Source organism: Metopolophium dirhodum, chromosome 1, assembly GCF_019925205.1.
Source record: "Metopolophium dirhodum isolate CAU chromosome 1, ASM1992520v1, whole genome shotgun sequence".
NCBI lineage: Eukaryota > Metazoa > Arthropoda > Insecta > Hemiptera > Aphididae > Metopolophium > Metopolophium dirhodum.
In genome coordinates this window covers 74,746,440-74,756,555 of record NC_083560.1, presented here as the reverse complement: position 1 = coordinate 74,756,555, position 10,116 = coordinate 74,746,440, and positions in this window count along the sequence as shown.

Genomic DNA, 10,116 nt, shown 5'->3' with positions numbered 1-10,116 from the left:
TTTATCGTGAGACATTGCGTCACCAGGGGCACGAACCCCGGGTGCCAGTGTGGAGGAGTCTTCGCCTGTTTGCTTGACGACCCGACTTGTTGGCTAGATCGCTGTCCTGGACTGACTGCCGTCCCGGTGGCTGTGCACCGGGTCTTATATCCACTGAGCGTGGGTTCACGCCTGTACGCACGGAGTGCCCTGTGATTGGCCGCTGGGCGTGGTTTGCCGTGCCTGTGCGCACGGGAACGGGTGTGGTTGGCTGCTGGGCGTGGTTAGCACTTACGCACGCTGGGGTAGCTACTATTGGCCGCTGGGCGTGGTTTAGGCGTGCCTGCGCACGTGGAGACTAATACTGGTCGTAGACTTCCACTGATGGGGAGCTTCCGACCGCGACGTACGTCTGCACTGAAGCGCTATTACCTGATGGTTGAAGTGTTCATAATACATGATTGTGACCTGTATTGTTTAGATGATACTGGTTTATATTTTGTCTTATTGCATTGTGCTGTACTTATGTCCCATGACTGCATCAAGTACATGTCCAACCTCAGGTTAGTTGTGCGACCACAACCCACAATTGGTTGGTTTGAGACATATTATGGTAAAGTTATCGGCACTTAATCAATCAATAGGGTAAATAATTTGCTATATTACTCAAATATATTTATTTGAAAAACTAAACTTACTATAAATAGCCAATCACATGCAAGTATTCTGTATCGCAGTTGTTTTTTTTTTATATAAATTAACTGGACGAACAACACGGCCCAAAAAGAAAACGTGTTCGGGGAAAACGTTATAAATCTAACCTAACGTAAATCGTTGCTCAGGGAAAAAATAGTACCTAGTAAGTTATAGGTAGTAATAGGTAATAAAAAAAAAATATTTTACCTAACCTCACAAAAATCTCATGGTAATGTATTATCGATACAACAACTGCTCTCGATCTTAAAAACTAATACAAGAAAATACTACAAGGTGGTTTCCGTTTCTAAGAATAGTGTACAGTAAATATATTGTATATGATTATTAATTTATCAACCAGGTAGGTTAAACTTATGTTTGCCAATAATAACGCATATAAGTCAATACCAAAGTCGCATTGCGATATATTATATTAATATAGTAATATTATGTGAGGTCGGCTCAAAGAGAAATTAATCTCTGCGACTCACCATGTAAATACGCCCGTAGACTGGACCTGTATAGGCTATTTATTATAGTTTATCTCAATATTAATCAAACTCTATCCAACTAATTTTGTTGCCGTTTAGAAATTTTTTGTTCATATAAATCTGCTAATGGAATTTTTTTTTTTCTTTATTATTTCTAATTCTAATATCACCTTTGTGAAATATAGTGTAAATATCACGTTAAGAGTCAAATGTGACAACATAATATATAACTGGCGGACAGTCTTGTAAAGTATTTGATCAAATATACTTAAATAGGTACGTACATAGTATTTAGAATATTTTAATTTAAGTATTTGGAAGTTATTTTAAATACTGTGTAAGACGTATTTGTATTTGAAAATCAAATACTTATTTTCAAAATTCAAAAGAATAATTCGTCACATTTCAGTTTATTTTTTGATAAACATTACCTATATTATTTTATTTATAAATAAAAAACCTAAATTATTTATAGTTTTGTAGTTATCGTGACTAATTTACCAAAAATCGTAGTCCGCCATCGCTGACTATTTAAGTAGATAATCGTAGAAACTGTTAATTATTTAATGACATTCACGTTAAACACTATCGATAAATTAGGTGATAACACAATACGTACAATTTTTTATTTTATCTGTTACCTACTCGATTTATTAACAAACCCATTGGAAACTGCGAGCAGATACCAGCTATACCATGTCACAATATTATTCTAGTTGATACTCCTCGCAACATATTTTGATAGAAGTGTAGTCGGTTACTTTAATCCTCAACTGTTTGATCATTCAAGCACTGAACTGCATATTATTGTTACAATTGCAATTATGTATTCAATTCTGGTAACAGTCTAGCTACCCCTAATTGCCACTGAATTCACGCACATTACACCATAATATCTACGTGTATGATACACGTATATTATAATATAGGTACGTAAACATTACATAGGAATCATTTAATAGGATAGCATTACATAATATTATATAGATGGAATTTAAATATTTGATTTTACATATTTTAATGGAGAAATGAACTGGACTGTCAAAATATATCTTACAATCGACACGATATTGCCTACGTGTAGTAGATGATCGATTTTATTGATGGATAATAATAATATAATAATATAATTTTATTATGTTTTTCAATAAAATAAAATAATTTTTAAGTATGAATTGTAATATTATGTTATGTAATGGATTGTAATAAGATTTCCTCCCTCTCCCCTTGTCATGGATCTATCTTGCGTTAGTGGCTGTTAATAGTGTTTTCAGTATTGGTTGGAAAGTCACGAAATTCAGATTCGAGACTGTAGTGTGGTTCTAGATGTCTTATTTATACCTATATTGTCAAATAAAAACAACGTTTTAGTCAAGTCCTATATTTTGTTGTGTTAATGAGTATTGTAGTTACCTCGCGGTTAATAGTAAATAGTTAACAGAATAATGCGTATTATTGTTAATATATTTTAGTTATAACTACTTATGAGTTATAACTTTTAACAATAAATTATTAACAACTATTATAATATGTATAATATTATTTATAATGTTCTAGTATAAAAGTAATAAAACTTAATATTATAATATTAATATTAATTAATTCACACTTAAACTTTATCTCTAGGGGCATATTATTATTTTTATTTTTTTGATTATCTGAATTTCCGAACCCCACTAGAAATTGATAGACTTGTTGTATTTACCAATATATTATAGCAACCATAAAACGTCTATATTTGATATATATAAAGGGTACCTACTGCAAAGAGCCACAACAATCCTAATATGGTCAATCCTCTTTTAAACTACGAAAATAAATGTAGTTCACTTTCATCAGCATTCATTATTCTTTAAAAATGGAATAGTTCGATATTTAACCTGTGGCATATTGTTATATTATCAAAGTTCCTCTCCACCTCACATCGTAAGATTAGGTACATCCGTACATCAATATTGTATTATTTTAAAACAAGTCGTTTGAATTTTCTCCCGATTTACATATATGATAATAATTCCCTTATCACTTGTAAAAATACTGTTTACCAGTGTGGGAATATATTATTATATTTTGTAATATTCTTCAATATTTTTGTACAGAATAATTATAATTATAGTTGAATACACGATAGTTTGAATTCAATCTAAAAATTGCAAATTAATATTAAAATACACACCTACTTTATCATACTCAAATTATTTATGTAATAAACGTAATATTCAATAATATTGCGTTAATATTTGACACACCACGGTATGATTAAAATATTAAATATAGTAAGTTAACTTGATAACAGTAAATTGGTCGTATAAAAGGTTAAGAAATTTGTATACTTACATACGTAAATATTTAATTGAAAGTTTCTTGTTTAATTAGCTGTTTACTAATAGGTGGTTTTTACATTTATTTGTCAAGTAGTATATAATTTATGTAGGTACATTCTGAGGAAACTATACGCGTTTAAAGTTTACATTTTCCTGAACTATGTGAATATATTTTGTAAAAAAATCTTAAAGCTTACTTTTTTATTTTATTTTAATACACTTGGTCAAAACCATTATAGGTACTGTTTTATTACTGGAAATTTATAAAAATATATAATTAGGTTTAACAAAAAATTAATTAAAATTAAAATTTTTTTATTATAATCATTATACACCTATATTTTTTATATTTAATAACTAATAAGTTTATCGGCAGAGATATATCGCCGAACCACATATTATTGAGTTTGATCTTTCGCAAACTATTGAAAATCCTACAAAAATTACTTCAATGCCAACAATATTATAAAGTTTTACGTTTTACACTTCCAGCTATGACGATTATATTTTTAGATTCTTATAAACCTACTGATATTAAAATTAAATTTATTATCATCTTCGTTTTAGGTTTAGTATTCCAAAGACTACTCTAATAGTATACTCTAATATGATATAAATTATAGACATATTATTCTGGCGGTATGTTATTTTTGAAATTTCCAAGTCAATGCATATATTTTATTTTTTATTTATAAAACGATTTATCATTTTGTTTATTGTTATTAAAAAGAAAAACCTATTCAAATGAAATATATTTACGTATTGGTACGATGATGTCGTAGTATTAATTGATTTTTCTCCTTTAGACAGTCTCATAATCTTTACTTTCTCAGTAAGCTTTTTACGATTTCTGTTCTACTCCCCTTCTTTTTTCCCACTAATTGACTTAAGGGGACCAGTTCGATGAACTCTCAATACTTCTAAATTTTGTATCCTCCGTTGCACAACACATTATTTCAAAAACGAGTCTATCAGCCGTATGATGAGGTTAGCCAACGATGATCCGTAATTTCATCTTTAATATTTAAGATTTTATCCCTTATTTTACTATACCTATGTCTATTGTCTATATGTATATAAATACAGTACCGTATGGTTAAGCTTCCATGGTTTATAAATCATGTAGTTTTTAACATAGTGCAACTTTTAAAACTGATATACATAAAAAAAACTTAAAATCGAATTTATAAAAAACCTGGGGTAATACCGTATGTACTCTGGGGCATAACAGAACATGGCTTATATATCATATCATTTTTGACGAAATTAAATTTTTTAAACTGGTGTACATTGAAAAAATTAAGGTCTATAACTTTTATTTGAAACTTTTTTACGTTTTTACTTTTTTTAAACGTGTTTAAATTGTGTTTAACTTTTTTTTTGAAAAAATACGAATTAACCCACACCTGGGGTAAAACCGTATGTATTCCTGTGGTATAATTATACGATTTTTCCCCATACGATTTTGCCCCAACACGACTATTAAAATAAATCAAGCATTATAAAAAACTTTAATTAGATAAATTAATGTATCCAAACTAGAAATGCAAATTACACTTAATAAGGTATTGAATAATAATAAAAACATATCTGTACAATTTTTGTTTTAATACTATTTTTTATTTGTTAAATATTTGCAAATATTTTAATAATAGAATATAAAATCATAAAATAATTTTTTTTCCAATATGTTATGATATCAAAACACTCTCATATTCAATAAATAAACAAACAAAACGCCTCAAATCCGTGTGTTCAGTTTTACTCCATGATATCAATTATTGATAAAATCCCGATTATACGGTTTTGCCCCACATACAGTAATACCCCGCTTTACCCTATACTATTATACCATTCATATAATTTTTGTTACTTGGGTTCACGCCCGTTTGTGTTTAATAAAGAAACAATAATTATACACGAATCAGATAGGCTCGGGAAACGAAAGCACAAATACGTGCTATAATAATATTCTCTGCAGGGCAGCAGACGATTAAAAATAATTAGGCACATTCGACTATGCCGACCTATACAACGATTGTAATATTATTGTAATAATTAGTCGATTAGTCGTCGGTAAAAAATAAAACAACAAATCAATGTAGTCCGTCGGCGGCGGCGAGTCCGCAAATTATGCATGTAAAGTTTGGCGGTAAAGTTAGCGGTCGGATCTATACACGAGTGCAATATTCAACGCCGGGCGGACGCGTTTGTTCCCCGTGGCGGTTTTAGAGACGCGAACGGAAAAGAGTTTTACCCAATTTTAGTATTTTAATTCCCCCAGAGAATCGACACAATTGCACAAGTCTTCTAGCCCCGACGCTCATGTGTGCAGTGGTGATGCTACACCACGCGCGCCGATACGGTCGGCCGGATTCGACGCCACCGAAGATTGATACAAAACCTCATTGGAACCGCGATTTAACCTTAACAAAAAAAAAAAAAACCATTTCCCCTGACAAGCGTTGTCGAGTTAAGTATTTTTTTTTTTTCATTTTTCTGTACTACGTTATAAATTAGCTATAAATGTTCAAAAAAATCAATCCTAAACAAAAGACGTCGACTGCCTGCCTGTCCGTGTTTATAGATTGGCGTAGTGTGACGGGCTCTATAGGATTCTCAGAACTTTTTTAAAATAATGTGTTATTTATCAAAATAAACGTCAATACTTAAACAAGCCGAGGTTTTGCCAAAAACAACAACGTCGTCATGTTGTTGTATCATAATATATTAGGAATCACGAATATATATTATAATATAATTATATGTTTATATACATTATAGTGTTTAAGGATTTATTTAGAAGTATTAATTGGCTTCGATCTAGTGCACGAATTGTGAAACAATTAGAAGGGGGTTGCAAAAGTGTAATAAAAATGTGCGTACCTACCTGAATATTTAGATGTCTTATTGCGTATTGACTGTAGGCTATATTTAGAAGGGGTACCCATAAAATATGCTCTCTAAAGAGAAGAGGGATGGTTTGTTTTTTCTTCTCAAATTAAAATGAAAAATATGTTGTCACGTTTAAAATCATATATTTTATATTTGTTTCTGATCACAATGAGAAAAGTGATATTTATTGGTTTTATAAGACACACGTGTGTGTTGTACGTGTTTTTTTTACACCCACAAACACTTGTTCTGGTCGAAGAAGTGCTCTAAAAGTTTCATTATACGGTCCATACTTTATATATTGATTGTGAATGTGACACAAATGGTTCACTGAAAGGTGCAAAACATTTCAAGAGAAGTATTGAAAAAAAAAAAAAATTAAAAAACTATCTTACAATTTACGCACGTTATTTATGGGTACAGGCTTTATTTCAGGTGCAGCGCAGTTCAAATACCAATTATACTTAATAAATAAATTATGATACTATACAATATACATTCGATGTATGTTAACCAGAGGCTTGGTATTGGGTGCAGGTATACAACGTGTGCTCACTTAGTTACTTCTTTAGTTTTTTTTTAGCGTAAATAAATTATTATTATTACTCGCTAAATTTACTACGATACGACGTATAACCAGGGCTTGCATTTGAAAAAAATTCGGTTTTATGCTTTTTACAATTAAAACGTTACACGATTTTTGCGTTTGACGTTATTTAGATTTAAAACGTTATTCAACTTTTGCGTTTATCGTTATTCAAAACTAAAATGTTATACAAGTTTTGCGTTTATCGTTATTTAAAATAGTGTTAATTTTGTTATTTATTTTTTAATTTTTTTAAATTTTTTTATTTTTGTGTATGTCATCACCTTTTAGGACAGTAAAAGTGCTTGGATTTTCTTCAACAGTAACTTTTCTAATAGGAAAATGAATCTAGTTGGTACTTTGGGGGGTCAAAAATTTCCGAGTAGTTTTCAAAAGCGACGTGAAAAACAAAAGAAAAATTAAGGAAAAACGGGAATTTAAAACAAATTACCGTAGGGACATGAAACTTTGACTAAATGTTTATATTAGCATTTTCTATGCACCATAAAATTTACAAAATATTTTGACTCTTTTTGAGCTGTTAACGGACTTAGTCAGTTTTCAATTTTTTTAGTTTTTTTTTTCTATAAATATCAATAAAATTTTATCTGTTGAATAAAAAAGCTTAAAAATTTAATAGAGGGCTCCTAGGTTATTGTTTCAAAGGCAGATGAAAAAAATTAAAAATCCTTAGTCACAGTTTTTATTTATAAGCATTTAAAGTTCAAATTTTGACAAAATACGGAAAAATCACGAAAATTAGCAAATTATTTTGAGTCTCAGAATTCATAAATTTTTTTCTTTTTAAATCTCAGATTTAAAAATGTAATATAAGATTCCTCATAATTTTGTCTACCTTTATCAAAAAAAAATTTCTACTAGAAACTTAAATTAAATTTTATGAGCGTCTGAAATTTATATTTTTACAACATTTGATATTCACTTGATTTCTCGTGTAACAATTTTCTTATTTTATTGTAATTGAAAAACGAATGACTGTAGATATTTGAAAATTTCACTGAATGTTTATATTAGCATTTTCTATACACCATAAAATTTTGAAAATATTTTGACTCTTTTTGAGCGGTTTACGGACATTGTCAGTTTTCAATTTTTTAAAATATCAATAAAAATTTTTTTGTTTGGTAAAAAAGCGTGAAAATTTAATATAAGGCTCCTGATTTATCGTTCTAATAGTAGTTGAAAAATATTAAAAATACATAGGCACAATTTTTTTTTATAAGCATTTAAAGTTCAAATGTTGACAACATTTATCAAATTTATAATTTATTAATTATTTTGTAGTTAAAAATGTATAAAATGTTTAACTTTTATGGCTAAAGATTGAAAATTTAAAACAAGGCTCCGAGTAAATAGGTTATATATAAATTACTTTATTCACAATAATATCATCAAATATACTTGGTAATATCATAGGCTGACTGACCGTTTTCGCTCAGAATCGTTTTTCTTATACAATGATATTATATCATTGAATTCAAATTTAACACCATCTATTACATTGACCCACTTGCAACCTACTGTACAGCAGAGCGACACCCACTTATCCACCTTTTTTATTATCGCTTTCCGTTATAGTAACGTTTACAAATTGCAATCGTTTTTTTGTAAAATATAACGTTATAATCATAACGTTGTTATAACGTTTGCAATCCCTGCGTATGACCACGTATAATACGTTCAATTAGTATTTTCAGTGAAGTAATCAAAATATTCTGTAATGATGTGCAGTATTTTTATTCTCAGGCATATGCCTGCTTAGACACTAATTAGTCTTACATTGCCAGGTGCCCAACGAAAAATGTTTTTTAAAACCAACGACAAAGTTGAGAATCACTGAACTATTGATTTTCACCTTTTAATAAATATATATCATAATATGTTACCATGCTCAAATGATCAATGCTCATTTCTTACATAACTATAGGTACTTTTTTAAGTAATAATCTGTGAACATTTAAAATTATATTTTTTAGATCTTATAAAATATAAGATAATTTAAATTATTATCAGTAAAAACTATTATACTAACGTCAAATTTATTTACATGATTTTTTTTTTCAAAAGTACCTACTTCAAGAAATAACTAAAAATGATCTTTCTTAAGTATAAATGTAATACTTAGCTTGTATTATTAGGCCTCAGAGTAAATATTAGTTTGTTAATTTCGATGTTTTTTACTATGATATAGGGTTTTTAGTTTTTGCTATTGTCACCTACGTGAAAAAGGTTCTTACGGATAGGGATGGTTGTCAATGAATTTCACTACTAAACATTTTTTTTTTAAAGTGATAATTGTGTGTTATATATTATATATTCATATTATATTATACAAACAATGCAAAATATATAATTATTATGCTCTTCATAAACATGCACTTCGAGAGAAGAATCATATTTTTTTAATGTTTGGATACCTACCTATACAAAAGCTAGAAGATAATTTATGTTCCTTTAATCATTGCAACTCACATACAGATAGGTTATACATATTCATACTTCCATAATACCTGTTGAATACCTATTTAAGTTCAAACTTTCAAACAGATTTATAACTCATACGATGAAACATCATTTGTGGTAACGTTAATCATTATTAAGACTGTTTTCGTGGTCAATAAAAGTTCTTAGATAAGAGTTTAGTTAAATTAGTTTTTGGGGGCCTAAGCACCCCTAGCCCCTCACCCAAAGCCTGGACCCAGGTTATTAAAACAGAGAGGGCGTTTGAGTTATATTTATATTATATTATATTGGTTTCAGTTGTATCATTATTTATGTATGACCATGCGGAGCCACGGAGATACCGGATTTGAATATTTGATGCGTATCGGTGTAAACACAGAACGATAGAGTAAATGCTTCTATGGTGGATGTAAAGTGCAGACTTTAACAGCCTTCATTAACTAATTAGCATAACTCAAATACTCAATTTATTTAAAAATAAAATAAAATAATTCCATCGTGTTAAAGTCATTTGCTATATTATTTTTAATATAATATATCAATGATGACGAATAATTATAATAATAATTAACAGTTGTAAATGTATAATTGTATATAAATTATATCTCCTATCCGAGGAGAGGGGTGTTGACCCTGCTCATCTCCTATCCCATCCGGTCAC